Source organism: Ambystoma mexicanum, chromosome 13 (genome assembly GCF_040938575.1).
Source record: "Ambystoma mexicanum isolate Mex_15411 chromosome 13, UKY_AmexF1_1, whole genome shotgun sequence".
Lineage (NCBI taxonomy): Eukaryota > Metazoa > Chordata > Amphibia > Caudata > Ambystomatidae > Ambystoma > Ambystoma mexicanum.
The window spans coordinates 91,857,203-91,870,351 of NC_090938.1; positions in this window are offsets into that span (position 1 = coordinate 91,857,203).

Genomic DNA, 13,149 nt, shown 5'->3' on the forward strand with positions numbered 1-13,149 from the left:
TCTCCTTCCATGGTTCAGGCATCTTCATCTGTACCATTTGAGTAGACGAAAGTCTGGCAATTATTTCTTTGTCCTCTTTCATATTTTTCTTCTGGTTATGAATGTCCATATTGACTCTGTTATTGGTCCAGCATATGGCTGTATGGTAGAACTTGTACTTGTCACCTTCATTGGATCAGGTGTGCTTGTCAATGCTGTCTCTGTTTGTTTATTCTCCAACTCCTTTTGTCTCTTTAAAAGTTCAGCTTTCTCCATTTGTCCTTTTACTTCGCTTATAGTGGAACTTCTCATAGTAGGCTGTCCAAACTTCATCCCTTCATTGGCCCATGGTTCTGCAGTTATTGACACTAGACATGGTGTATGTGTACTCATTGTTTGTGTGTATGTGTTTTTCATTAACCTTTTCTCATGCTTGCTCTGCCGACCCTGTCTCCGGCTTTTCAATTTGTTTGTTACCAAATGTGTGTGTGATTGATAATCACATCCATTTCAAGCTCACTCATTCTGCTATCAGATTTTCTAGGGACTGGAATGACTATGTAAGGTCTGGGTTCCTTTGAGGGTTTTATGCTTGCATCATTAGGTGGGTGCACTGGAATTGGAACGCTTTGTGCACCAATAACAAAATGCAATTCAAATTGTCAGTGACAGTAAAAAAATGATGAATATAATGCATAGGTACATAATTCCTCTATAAGTCAGTCTACAACACTTAGTTCTGGAACAGTACAAGTACCTCTCCTCCTGAGGGATGACAACATCACTACTTATTGCCCATCTCTATCATTTAAGGAAAGAAAACTAACAGTTTAATACACTCTAGATAATATCGTTTTCTCTGGATTCTGCTGTTTCTGCTTGTAGGTTGCAGGTTCTGGAACGATTGTCCTTCTTTGCCTGACAAATAAATTGTCGTTTGTTTCTGGAAACAGTTATCTTTTTCTGGATATAAAAATGTCAACATAAGGTAATAAGTTCAGCAGGTCATTTATGGTGTGTGTTAAAAATAAACAAGCTCCAAATCAATGCCTCTTATCTGTTTCACTCCAGAAGACATGTTGTTTCTCTGGCAACAAAAGTGTTTTCGCTGTCAACACTTCCTCGATCTGTCCCTCGGTGCAAAGTTTACAGTCTCCTCCGGAAATTCTGATGATGATTAGAAAGTTCAACCTGCATCACAATACCATGCAGGAGCATGCTCATCTGTGTAGAGTTTGCTGGGTCTCTGATGAAAGTGAGGACATCAACACTGGCAGGCCTCCCACAAGTTCTGGAAAGTCCTCAATTAGGCGAAAGAAGACGTTGCTTACCAGTCTGCTATCTGCTGGTAGCAAAACAAAAGAGTTGATGGCTGGAAGGTTTAGAATAAATCTTGACCTCTGGCATTGCTCTGGGCAACCCTCCAGACCATCGTTCTTCGCCTGCCAAGCCATTACAAAAGGGGAAAAACCATATGCAAATCAGGCTTGGTCCCACCCCCAAAGGGGTAGTCCAGCCCGAACTGCTAGGTCACATCCCTTTTGCACGAGACCACAAGCATCCCCAGACATGTTTCAGCCTTGTTGGGTGTCATCAGTGAGGAGTAGCTTGGGTCTCTAGGCCCAGCAGGCAAGGGACCCACGTCTGGGCATACCCTTCCCACTCGGGGTGACAATAGCAAAACAAAAGAGTTGATGGCTGGAAGGTTTAGAATAAATCTTGACCTCTGGCATTGCTCTGGGCAACCCTCCAGACCATCGTCCTTCGCCTGCCAAGCCATTACAAAAGGGGAAAAACCATATGCAAATCAGGCTTGGTCCCACCCCCAAAGGGGTAGTCCAGCCCGAACTGCTAGGTCACATCCCTTTTGCACGAGACCACAAGCATCCCCAGACATGTTTCAGCCTTGTTGGGTGTCATCAGTGAGGAGTAGCTTGGGTCTCTAGGCCCAGCAGGCAAGGGACCCACGTCTGGGCATACCCTTCCCACTCGGGGTGACAATAGCAAAACAAAAGAGTTGATGGCTGGAAGGTTTAGAATAAATCTTGACCTCTGGCATTGCTCTGGGCAACCCTCCAGACCATCGTTCTTCGCCTGCCAAGCCATTACAAAAGGGGAAAAAACCATATGCAAATCAGGCTTGGTCCCACCCCCAAAGGGGTAGTCCAGCCCGAACTGCTAGGTCACATCCCTTTTGCACGAGACCACAAGCATCCCCAGACATGTTTCAGCCTTGTTGGGCGTCATCAGTGAGGAGTAGCTTGGGTCTCTAGGCCCAGCAGGCAAGGGACCCACGTCTGGGCATACCCTTCACACTCGGGGTGACAATAGCAAAACAAAAGAGTTGATGGCTGGAAGGTTTAGAATAAATCTTGACCTCTGGCATTGCTCTGGGCAACCCTCCAGACCATCGTTCTTCGCCTGCCAAGCCATTACAAAAGGGGAAAAACCATATGCAAATCAGGCTTGGTCCCACCCCCAAAGGGGTAGTCCAGCCCGAACTGCTAGGTCACATCCCTTTTGCACGAGACCACAAGCATCCCCAGACATGTTTCAGCCTTGTTGGGCGTCATCAGTGAGGAGTAGCTTGGGTCTCTAGGCCCAGCAGGCAAGGGACCCACGTCTGGGCATACCCTTCCCACTCGGGGTGACAATAGCAAAACAAAAGAGTTGATGGCTGGAAGGTTTAGAATAAATCTTGACCACTGGCATTGCTCTGGGCAACCCTCCAGACCATCGTTCTTCGCCTGCCAAGCCATTACAAAAGGGGAAAAACCATATGCAAATCAGGCTTGGTCCCACCCCCAACAAGGGTGAAACATGTTTGGGGATGCTTGTGGTCTCGTGCAGAAGGGATGTGACCTAGCAGTTCGGGCTGGACTTCCCCTTTTGGGGTGGGGCCAAGCCTGATTTGCATATGGTCTTTCCCCTTCTGTCATGGCTTGGCAGGCGAAGAACGATGGTCTGGAGGGTTGCCCCGAGCAATGCCAGTGGTTAAGATTCAGTCTAAACCTTCCAGCCATCACCTCTTTGTTTTTGCTTTGTCACCCCGAGTGGGACGGGTATGCCCAGACGTGGGTCCCGTGCCTGCTGGGCCTAGAGACCCAAGCTACTCCTCACTGATGAGCCCCAACAAGGGTGAAACATGTTTGGGGATGCTTGTGGTCTCGTGCAGAAGGGATGTGACCTAGCAGTTCGGGCTGGACTTCCCCTTTTGGGGTGGGGCCAAGCCTGATTTGCATATGGTCTTTCCCCTTCTGTAATGGCTTGGCAGGCGAAGAACGATGGTCTGGAGGGTTGCCTCGAGCAATGCCAGTGGTTAAGATTCAGTCTAAACCTTCCAGCCATCACCTCTTTGTTTTTGCTTTGCTATCTGCTGGTGACAGGGACATTTGTCTTGTCCTTTTTGAGTTCTGGAACTGCTCGGTGCTCACTGTGAGCAGCTTCTGTGATTTTGATGAGCTTGAAGAGCAACCTGAATTATGATTCTGTTTAGGATTATAGTAAAATGTTTTGTGTTTGCAGGATCTCGAAGAAATGTCAAGACGTCAGTACGTCTCCCAACAAGACCTGGCCAGTCTTCAATCAAGCGAAAGAATAGCACGCTGACAAGCTATTCGCTGCTTCCTCTGCTTGGGACATTTGTCTTGTCCTCCATGTATTCCAGAAGCAGGAGGTACTGCTCAGCAATCACAATGAGCAGCCTCCTTATTGTCTTTTCGTTTTCAGGGTCTTGAAGAAATTCAGTGATGTTAGTAAGTCTTCCCACTAACGACAGGTCTGATCTCAGTACTAACTCAAAGTATATATGAACGTCCTTAGTGATGTCACTACTGTGTGACACCATAAGTGAGTCCAAATAAGGTTCTTGTGTGAAAGGAGTCTGGATACTGTATTTGCTTCCAATTGGTGTGTCCTCGATCAAAACTTGGCATATCCATTCCTTATCAAGGCTTCAGTGTACCTCAGTCCAAGGTTCAAAGTCAACAGACTATGTTGTGGCTAATACGTGCAATTTCTCTTCTTCACCATGTAACTAGGATGCACAGAGTGCTCATGTTTTATGTCCGTATCTCCTTTTTTGCTCAGAGGAAATGTCCAAATTTAAGCCACAACTTGCACAAAAGTTCTTTGTCTATGTTTTGCTGGTCATGCGTCCTTCTTCCTCGTCATGGATCTCGTCTGCACGTGCTGTGATTCTTCACCATTGTCTGTGGTCTCTACGCATTGGGGTGTGGGCAGGGCCTTCTTCAATGTATGGCTTGATATCACTCAGAAAGATCCAAGCTCTTCTTCCTTGTAGCTTGACTGTATAGGGAGTAACGCTCTCCACTCTGAATGGACCGTTGAACCTTGGCTCATCCCACTTCTTTCTCGTGTGCTTTCTCACCAAGAAACACTGGTGGAACACGTAGACCCTGAACTTGGTCTATTGTAGTACCTCCTTCTGTGTTCTGTGCTGCCCTGCACCCTTTTTGTCGTCGCTGCAGCTGTCCTGAAATTACAGTAAGACAAGATGTCATGCAATTCAAATAATTTTGCAGTTCAGACCCTAAAACTTCTCCTGTTGGCTAAGCATCACATCTAGCTCTATCTCGGGGTGTCAGTGGCATGTGCATCCTTCTACCTGTTATAATCTTATGCGTTGTAAGGTGATGGTCAGAACCAGGCTCGTTTCTGAGAGCATACAGTGCCAATGGAAGGCAGTGTAGCCATCCCTTCTTTAGACTAAGCTTCAACTATGTCTATCCCTTCCTTTAACAAGCCGTGGAGCTTCTCGCATATTCCATTTCCTTGTGGATGATATGCTGAAGAAAACTTGTGCTTTATACCAAGCAGCAAGCTAATCTGTTCAAAGACTGCATTAACAAAGTGAGGCCCATTATCTGATCTCATGACCTCACACACTCCCCATCTGGGAAAGACCTCCCTTACCAGAAATTTGGCTGCAAAGGTAGAGTCTGGGTGTGTACATGGACCTTCTCCTAACCATCCAGAGAATACACACACCACAACAATTAGGTACCTGTACCCATTACATATTTGAATCATATCGACATAATTGACATGCAAGTGCTGAAAAGGTCTGTTAGGCCTTGGGATGACTCCTCTAATTACTCGTAGTGTGTTCCCAGCTGTGAACTGTTGGCAGGTCATATAGTTCACCATAAAAAATGGAATGTGCTCTGCTAAGTTTGGTATAAACCAGTCTTCAGCAAGCATTGCTGCTAGATTTTCTTTAGTCATGGGTGCTGGATAATGCAACTATTCCAGTGCTATCTTCAATAGGGCTATATGCATCACTGGTTTACCAGTGCTGTCTTGTCGCCACAAGCTCTCGGAGGGGTTTAAAGAACAGCCTCGCCGCTTCCAAAGACTTTTCTCCTCCTGTGGTGCCTCCCCTTGGAGTTCCATTAATTGGGTTTTCTCCATGTTGCTATAACTGTCAGGTTCACTTCACGCAACAATCATTCTCTCATGCACATCAGTTATTTCCACATCCATTATGACTTTGTCTTTGGTCGACAAACGCTTAGCTTCTGTGTCTGCTGCTTGATTTCCTCGTGAGATAAAATCTGTCCCCTTCGTGTGGGCGGCGCATTTCACGACTGCTATGCCCACTGGGAGCCGTCGTGCCTTAATCAGTCTGTTCAATAGGGCTGCGTGCTGCAATGGCGTGCCGTCCGCTCGGAAGTAGCCCCTTCTTTTCCAGCGCACTAAGCCTGCATGCATTTTTGATGTCACATAGGAGGAGTCACTGTACACTGTTACTTCCTGGTCTGTGTGATTCTCAAGTTCGAGTATCAATGCCAATACTTCTGCACCCTATGCTGAGTAGTGAGCTGGTAATAGTGCACTAATAAGTACTCGAAACTCTCCATTTGCTGTGTGCTTCATCACCGCGGTGCCTGTATATCTTTGCCCATTATTTTGATCGATTCTCAGAAAACCGTCAACTAAGACAATTTCTCCTTCTGCCAATGCATTTTCTTTCACTCTGGGAATCTCATTATAGAACTCTTCATAATTCGCACAGTCATGGATCGGCTCTCCTTCATTGACTGGTTCTGCTATAAACATAGCTGGGTTCACTATTTTACATCGAATTATCTTAATCAATGGATTCGAAATGATCACTTCATATGTAGAAGCTCTCTGAGATGTCAATGTACCTTTAGGTTTCTCTAGAATGGCAAATAGTGCGTGCTCGATGAACAACGTCATTGAGCATCCCTTCACAATGATTGTAGCTTTCTCTATCGTGAACGCTGCGGCAGCTAAACTTTGTTCGCACAGAAAGTGACCCTTCATCACTGGGTCCAAATTCCCACTGTAGTATGCCAGGGGCTTGTACCCCAATGTGGTTCTCTGTGCCATTCGTGTATGAAAACAGGTAGAATTCCTCTGCCTAATTGGGAATTCCTAAAAACTGGAGCCATGCAAATGGCTCTTCTTAGTTTGATAAATCCTTCTTCCATGATTTTAGTCCATTCATTTTTATCTTTTGTCCTCTGTGCCTTCTTTAGGACTTGTAACAGGGCTTGGTATATGAGCTGTAGTCAAAGACCCATGCCCTGACATAATTGTATAATCCTAGAAAACTCTGCATCTGTTTTATCGTGTGTGGCTTGGCTGTGTTTAATATGGGTTCAGCCCTTTCAGGGGTAACCCTTTTCCCCTCATGTGATATCAGCTGGCATATGTACAACACTTCTTGTTGACAATATTGTAACTTCTCTTTGTCAACGTTATATCCTTTTTCAGCCAATACAGTCGTTAGCTGAATAGAATTGTGTCTGCACGTGTCCTCTATTGTGCTGCAAATAAAGATGTCGTCCACATATTGCAAGACAACACTCTCTAATGTGATATTGCTTAAGTCCATCCTTAGGACTCTGTTGAAAATCGAAGGAGACTCACAGTATCCCTGAGGTAACCTTGTGCTTTTCAGATACATTTGCCTGAACGTGATCAACGTCAAATCTTGTGCAATGAGATTGAGAAAAATGCATTTTTCAAGTCAATCACCGTGAAATATTTTGCCTCAACGGGTATATTACATAGGATTGTGGACGGGTTAGGGACTAGAGGGAACTCGGCCTCTACAATATAGTTTATTGGCCTAAGGTCCTGGATTAAACGGCAAGACCTCCCTTTGATTTTTTTATATGGTACACCGTGGTATTACATGACGACTCTGATGTCACTAAGATGTCCTGCTCCATCATGGCAGAAATTGTCTTGAAAATCCCTTCATCTGCGTCCCTAGACATGGGATATTGTTGTGCATTTGGTAACATTGCTCCTGGTTTCAATTTAATCTTCACTTCTCCTACTCCTTTTAACAAGCCTACATCATAGGGGCCTGTGGTCCACACTGAGGCAGGCACCTGGGCCATGTCACCATCAAAATATTCAGGACATTTTTGCACCACATCATTCTCTGTGGCACCTCTCTTGTGATTATTCTCACCGAGAAAACGAGATTTACCTCAACTGATGTTTCATCTACACCTGTTTGTTCGTCCAACAGATCATCATCAGTGATGTCAGACAATCTGTACACTTCCTCAATGGCGATTACTGTGCACCATTGTCTGCCTTCATCATCACAACCATCGATCAAAGCCATTTTCCCTCGCACTATGGCTGTGTGTATTGCCAAGGGAAATACTTGTACCTTTTCCTCATGCATATGCATACTTGGCCTGAACAAAAACTCATCTGGGGTTCTCATGGTTTTGTCTGCAAGGCCTGGTAGCCCTGCCATTAGTATGTGTATTCCGTATGCGAATATTTCTGGTTCCAATGGAACAGCTCTCATAGCTGATTGTCCTGCATATGCTCTAACAATTTCACACATGTTCAAATAATGCATTCCTGGAGTCGAACACATTATGCCCTTCTCTGTGAACGAGATTGTCATGTTTAACTTCGCCATTAGGTCTCGTCCCAATATATTTACTGGGGTTGGCCTTGAATATAGCAGTGGTACATTCATGTCACATTCTCCTATAGAGACTGAAAGTTCTTTTGTAAAAGGAACACGACTGGTTGCTCCTGTGAAGCCCTGAGTATTTATGGCATCGCGGGACAAGGAAAACTTGCCTTCACGTATACACGAGCGCGTTGCACCCATGTCAACTAAGAAGGAATATTCTTTATCCCCTATAACGACATCTACCCTTGGTTCCTCATGAGGGTTTGGTGTCACTGATACGATCTAACACATCAGGTTTCCCAGTGAGCTGTCCTAATCCATATATAACCTTGTCCCATGCTGCGTGAATGGACTTCCTCCATCACCAGTGTTGGTTCTCATTCCAGAATTCAATGCCTGTCCTACACTTGTTGTCTATGACAGTTGCATTGGCGACTGTTGAGACTGCCCTTGTGGAAAATGTATCAAGAACTGAGGTTGCAAGCTTTGCTGTGCTCCTGGCACTTGCTGTTGCACCGTGTGATTTTGTGCAGCTCCATTTCCACCCTGCTGTAGAAACACAAGTGGATCCACCATTCCTATTCTTGTTCATTTATCGTTTTGCACCATGCCTTGACTTCTGCATGTGCGTGCAAGATGCCCTGTCATTCCACACGTCCAACATATTGGCGGTGATCTGATTATTTACCCATTTTATATCTCCTGATTGCCATTTTGCATGTTTTGAAAACCTCCCTGATTACCTTGGAAACCTCCCTGATTACTCTTCCATCCTCTTCCTTGAAAACCTCTCCCTCTGGGGTAAAACCCATTACTGCCCTAATTAACATGCTGTTAATAATTGACCCGCTGTATGTTCGATCCGTCCGTGCTAGTTATCATTGCCCCTTCAATGGCATATTTTGACAATTTTTTCTGCACTAATTTTGCCTCTTCAGCTTTCCGTGCAGCCTCTTTTTTGCGATTCTTCTCTTGCAGTAGCCTGCAATAGTGCGCTATGGTCAACTGTATTTTAGACCACAGTTTGGCCTCGATTCCTACCAATTTCTTGAGCTGCTTCTGTACCTGATCTGTCTATATGGTAAAACACGGGTATAGATTTCCCCCACGATTCCTGCGTTTACAGCACCCATGCGTCTTGGAAATTCTGAATGTAAAGCAAGGGATCTTCTGATTCCTTCATTTTGCGTGCCATTATAGCTCCCATGTCAGAAGTATCCGGGTATAGCAATCGTAATGCTTTCCATAGAGCGGCTCTGCAATTGTTAAAGGGAGGTCCATCATGTGGAGTATTAACTGTAGTCACGCCAGGATAACTTGCTCGTGTCCACACATTGTCAGCTCTATCACCAAGTATAAGGATTAAAAGACCCTTGATGTCCCCTAGAGCTAACGTGTTCCATCCCGTCATTTTTTCTAGCTCATGTATCCATTTTCCGGCTCCCAATGTTAACATTGGAAGCATATTTTTCAGATTTTCCCGATCCATGTGTGGCCAGAGTATATACTGTGGCCCCGTTCCTCCTTTTTCGAGCAACAGGAATTGTAATACATGACACTCCTTTTCCTCCCTCATCATAATTCTATCCACTGCAGGGGTACTATTCCTGCAGCGCTGTCTACCTGGCAATGGGCCTCATTCCGGGTTTGGAGCTAACCATGGAGTAATTAGCTCCATGGTTGCCTCCGAAACCGTCCCAAATCCGGCATGGTGAATGGAGTAATTACCGGTCCATTCCAGGGTTGGAGGGACCGGTAATTCTCCATTCACCTTTTGCCCTTCCCCATTCCCATTTCTGCCCATAGGGCTCAATGGGAATGGGGAAGGAGGTAATTACGGCACCGTAAATTATGGTACCGTAAGTACCTCCGAAGTACCTTTGCGGGTCCCGTACTTAACTCCTGCTAAAAGCAGGAGGTAAGGAAGGCCCCGCAAAGGGACCTCGGAATACGGAGGTAAGGGATTACCAGCATCGGCACCCTTACCGCTGCCGGTAATTCCTTTCCTCCAACCTCGGAATGACCTCCAGTGTCCTTAGTCGGCTCACATAGGGCAGTGGAGACACTCCCCTTTTTGTCGGTTCGATTGTGTGACTGACTCTGATGCTTTAGGTGCAGACTCGCTCGAATCAGACCATCTTATTCCGTTTCCTCCAGAGAAGTGATTTTCGCATCTTCTCTCGTCTTCCTTTTCCTCATATTCCTCTCTCTCTGCGTCTGATACTGTCTGTGCCCAACTCGTGTAAATCCTCTCATCTTCCTCATTCCTATTTAGTGTCAACCTATCTAGGGACAGCTCTCTAATTCTGTTACTTCTGGAGGCATCCTCAGTGTCATACAACTGAGTGCTCTCAAGACGCTTGTCCTCTCCCCTCCCTTAGGGTACCTGTTCTAGCCCCACTTCATCATATATTCTATCGATAATCTCTCTGATGCTTCTGGTGTCGAAGTCATCTTCAATATTTGCCCTAGACGTGCCTGGTACTGAATCGTACTAAGGAAAAAATTCTTCTATGTCCTAAGAGTCTACCACTGGCTTGGGTTTTTTAACCTCTCTTTCCAGATATTCAAGATTCCGTGCTCTCTGTCTTTGCTTACGTTCGATGTCGTCATCGAACTCGCTGCGCTTCCTCGCTTCCTCTCTGACCCTATCTTCTTCTTGCTTCTTCGCATCTCTACATTCATTTGCACTTTGTATTTCCTCATCCCTTCGTCTTTTATCTTTTGTTCTTCTCACTCTATTCTTCATTGTTCTTGCCTCTCCTGATCATTAGCTGCTCTTGGCTTATGATCACGTTTCCTTTCTTGCTCTTTGCGATACAGCTTTTACCGTCTCTGTCTATCTTTTTTTCTAATTCTGTTGTCTCTCAATCCTTTTTCCTTTTCCTTCTCTTGCCGTTTTGAATCGTCTGACTCTCTCTTTTGTCTCACATCCTCAATGCCTTTACCATTGAGTTTCAATAGAATCTGACTTCCCATCCATTTGTTCTGTGTGAATGCCATCTCATCCGTTCTGTCCTCATCTCCTTTCATCTCTTTCCCTCTATACTCATATCTAGAGATGCACTTGCTTGTTCTTGATCTCCTTTTTTCTTTCTCACCTCTCTCTTTGTCCTCTGGACTTTGGAGGTGATGTCTCTATCTCTTTCTTTGTCTGGGTTTTCGTCACTACTTCTCGTAGGTGACTCATATGCCGGGTTGCTATATCCCGTGGCTGCTTTAAGTTCTCGCAATGGATTAATCCTTCATCTTTACTGGCTTCGCTTTTTGGTTCAAACGGGGTGGGTGGCGCGGAAGGCATTTCACCCCCCTCTGTGCATATGTTAAGTATCCAATCTAACAGCAGCTCCTCCTCCTTATCCTATTGGTACATCTTCCAAAGCTCTAAACTAGCTACGCATTTAGCTAACTTTTTTCCAGTGTATGTGGCGTGCAAATATGTTGTCATGTGTTGTAGGACCGTTTTAGATAGCTAACCACCCTGGGGCCATGGCATAAACATTTTGTGGGCGGTCCCTTTAACCCATTCGCACTGTACTTATTCAGCTTAGGTGCATGTTTTGGCAACTGTTTGCACACATGTACTATCAGTGTAATGTCTTCCATGCTTAACTTTATTTATCTTCTCCTAATACAACACTTTGTTACATTTTACGTTTCTTAAACAAAATCAACAATATGAGCGAGCACCGATCGTCGCAAGCTCCAATCCTGTTTTTTCACAAAAAATGTAATTTTACTTTTTCAAACAGCAACCATCAATTCATGTCATACAACATCCTAGCTATACAATCGCGTCATTTTCATGCTGTTTCCCCCAAAAATGTTCTTTCCTCGTGACGTCAGAGAGAATAAAAACATAAGACAGACGTAACAGATTAGACAGACTCCGGCCGACTACACAAATCTCATGCCCCTATCATTATCCTGACATGGAATTTAAGCCCGTCCCTTTCAGATCACCTCTTTCATCGATTCTGGTTTCCTATTGCACCCTATCTTTTCAGGACTTTGAATGCAGGTGTCTTCTAGCGCTAGATTAAATCGTAGGATTCTGGGCATATCCTCTCTCTGCTCAGGTATCCTCCTGGTATCCTCTCTCTGCTCGGGTAAGCTCCCGGTATCCTCTATGCTCGGGTATCCTCCTGGTACCTTTATCTACTGCTCGGTCACCCTTGAGTCAATACTTCTTTTCCCTTATAAATATACATTCTACTCTTACTCTGGTGCTATTTCTGTCCCACTGTAACCTTCCCTTACTTGTTCTAAGGCATGCAATTGTTTGACAAAATATTTAGTCTTTTTCATTCACCGTTAGCATTTTTTCCTCTCTGGATGCTCGGGATCACCACATTCGTTACTGCCTCTCCCTGCTTTTCGTCCGGTCAGCTGCTCGTAGAAGTGGGAAGGGGTTCTTGGGGGAAAGCACAGTTTCTTTCATACATTAACCTGCAGGTTTTACACTTTATACTAACCACTAACCACAGGGGGCCTCTTGGTCTATTTAGCCTGATGGCAAAGGACTTGTGATATGGCCGAGGACCTAGAGTGACTTATGTGGACAGTCAATGGGTGTCTTATCTAATCGATAATCGATAACCATCTATCTCTGATACCAAGTGTGCAGTAGGACCCCAGCCGGCCCATAGAGCTAGGGGTGCCCCAACAGCACTTTAAGATGAGTAGCAGCACCCTCGAGATTAATACTCTTGCATCAAATCAATAATGATAACTTGATAGTTTGGCAAAGGGATTCTGTTTAATGACAAGTACACAAAATGGGGAGTTTATGAATCTCAGCAATCACTCTATCTTCCTTCTCACTTCAACTCACTTAAAATCTGGCATGCAGGTCTATTGGTTCTAGGAAGGTAACTTTAATATAAGTGCTATTTCAAAATGGCTACTGTAAACGTCACTAAAACTATGACGTCTCATTGGCTCTACTAACTTTAGGACCCTAGATTACTTGGTCCACTATGATTGGGTTGGCATCAAGCCCACTCATACTTTTCCACTAGCTTAGCAGCGTGCAGAATAGCCGGCCAGGTGCAGGGAGTTTGTCTGCACCCCCAGCCTCCCTCCAATTATTGCAACAATCAATCATCACTTCAGTGGTCATGTGTCAATTATTTCTTTGTATTTTGGCCTCAAGACTGCTTCTTGGTCATAAAAGTTAAGGCATCTGGGCATGGCACAGGTCCATGCATAGGTGTGAAAGTTTCATG